The 2,500-nt window shown below is 41.6% G+C and overlaps 1 protein-coding gene across 1 annotated transcript in view; it reads left to right on the top strand.

Moving 5' to 3' along the window:
* xkr7b (XK, Kell blood group complex subunit-related family, member 7b) overlaps nucleotides 1-2,500 on the top strand; it is a 28,545-nt gene that overhangs the window by 25,755 nt on the left and 290 nt on the right. The window contains exon 4 of the mRNA XM_035158187.2: nucleotides 1-2,500. This exon is cut by the window's left edge and continues 1,178 nt beyond it; it is cut by the window's right edge and continues 290 nt beyond it. The gene's annotated coding sequence lies outside the window, so the exon portion shown is untranslated.

The raw sequence follows: 2,500 nt of genomic DNA on the forward strand, positions 1-2,500 counted from the left end.
GGAGTTTGAGAAAAAATCTGCTGCATGAACTTGAGCCTTGGACGTGGAGTGACGACACGGGACATGAAATCATTTTGGTTTGACATCAGAAAACACAGTAAACCAATCGACTCTGCTTCAGTGACTTACAGGTCAAACGGAATCTACTGTACATGCGTTTCATCACCACTTCAATAAGTTGAAGCAAGACAGAACCGGAGGATGAAAGGTTCTAAAAGTGTAAATGAAACAACGGTTACTTTAACATTTCATAACCAAGATCTCAAATCCAGATCTCCAGCTGATTGGTGGTATATTTATCATGTAAACATAAAGTATGAAACGAAAACTCATTTGTTCCCATCATGATTTCATGTCCCTAACGACCTTTCTTAACCATCGTCTGACAAGAACCAGTCTTTGACTTTGGTCTTGGGTCTCATGAGAACACAAGAATCCATCAAACTCACGTCCGGGTCCAGATGGTTTATGAAATGTAGACTCGGGTGAAAACGTCACCGTCCAACGTGTTGGAAAAGTCTCATAGTTTACATCAGCTGCCTGAGGACAGTCTGTAAAGACCAATCGGGACGGGATGTCAGGACGCTGAGCTGAAGACAAACATCACTTCAACAGACATGAAGGATTTCTGTAGTAGAAAATCAATAAGAAAAACTCAAAGATGCAAAGTATCATGGTCTAATGGCAGGTTGGTTAGTTAGTTAGTTAGTTAGTTAGTTAGTTAGTTACCATAGCTGCTCTTTCTGGTTCAAAATGTACAGACCTTTGATTTAAAGAGGTTCAGGTTTGATTCATTTAAAAACGGATCTGTCTGTGTTTTAGCTCCATATCAGTTTGAGTCCACACTAACAGCCTGAAAACACTGGTCACCTGACCACTCACGTGCACGGAGCATGTGTGTGCTGTTGTAAACAGGAATTCTCACAGATTGCTTGAATAACATCTGGTAAACAGCTGTATCGTAGTACAACACAGAATGTAACTGAACAGCAGCTGTTAGCAAAGACAACAGGGTCAGTAACACTTCATCCTGAAGGAGCTCATGTGACAGGAGCCTGACGAATCAGAGAAGGTTACGTCATGACTGAAAAGAACCAATCACAAGAGGTTTTGAGTGGCTACGTCATCGTTTCAAAACATCTCAGTTTCTGTTCATCCAGAATAAAACGCAGAGTTTTCAAAGTAAAACAGGAGCAGCAGCGTTCACACACGATGTAACGTAGCAGAACGTAAGTGACGCCCTTCAGAGGTCGAAGTCTAACTGCGACGCCTGAAGGTGTGAACGAGTGTTCACATGAAGTAGAAGAACGTTGAGTCCGGTCAGAACCTGAAGGAAGAAAAGTAAATATTATACCGACCATCAAAGTTACTTCCATCTGGGGCCAACAGAAAGAACAGGGTTGTTTCAATCAATGCTGATGATGAATGTGTTTATTCTTACGTGTTGAAGAAAAACCTTTAGTCTCGTGAACCTCAGGTCAAAGTCGAGAAAGATCACTTACCTGCCAGTTACCTGAGAACTTTCTATAGTCTTTTGTTTCAGTGAAAGTGTTGGTGGGACTGTGGCTTTAGAGCAAAGTGTCAAAGATCAGTCTTTAGGAATCATTACCTTGTTGCCATGTGGTGGCTCATTGGTTAATTACATATACTGTTTCTCTCTAGATAAGAATAGAATGATAATCACACATATCCACCTCAGATGTCATCAGAGCAGTGTTCAGGTCTAAACTCTTTGTGAAATGGTTTAATGTTGAGATCCAGATACTGAACGTGGCGTCACACAACCGACTCCACCTTTCTGCCTCGGTCCGAGTCAGCTGCTAACCTCACCTCACTGTCCCCTGTCTGTTTGCATCTCGCATCTTCATGTCACTTTCTGAGAATGTGAACAATTCTGAGCAATCGCAGGATCGACCATCGTGTGTTGTTATGTTGTGTATCAGCACTGCTGCTAACAAGGTTTGTGGTTGTGTGTCTCCTCTACCAGGCAAATCAGGGACACAGATTCAGAACCTGCTGGTGAACCAGTTGTGTTCTGGGACAGTGTTGTGTCCACCTGAACCTGCTGGTGCTCATGGTGCTGAGAGCACGTCTCAAACGTGATCACGTGATGTTCAGATGATCACGTGATGTTCAGATGATCCCTGTGTTCAGATGATCACGTGATGTTCAGATGATCACGTGATGTTCAGATGATCACGTGATGTTCAGATGATCACGTGATGTTCAGATGATCACGTGATGTTCAGATGATCCCTGTGTTCAGTCGCTGATGAACCGCTTCTCTGTGGTCGAGGTAAACAGTCAAAGTGCTGAACTGGTTGTAAATTAACGTGAACAAAAACATGTCAAAACAATGAGTTAAGGAAAAAAACTCTAATCATCTTTTATGAATTTGATGCAAGTATTTATGTTAATTTATTTTTGTATTTGTTTTATATCTATTTATCTATTGTTTACTCACTCAGTGGCCATGTCTTTGGTATGACTCTTATATTAA

Source organism: Hippoglossus stenolepis, chromosome 6, assembly GCF_022539355.2.
Source record: "Hippoglossus stenolepis isolate QCI-W04-F060 chromosome 6, HSTE1.2, whole genome shotgun sequence".
Taxonomy (NCBI): domain Eukaryota; kingdom Metazoa; phylum Chordata; class Actinopteri; order Pleuronectiformes; family Pleuronectidae; genus Hippoglossus; species Hippoglossus stenolepis.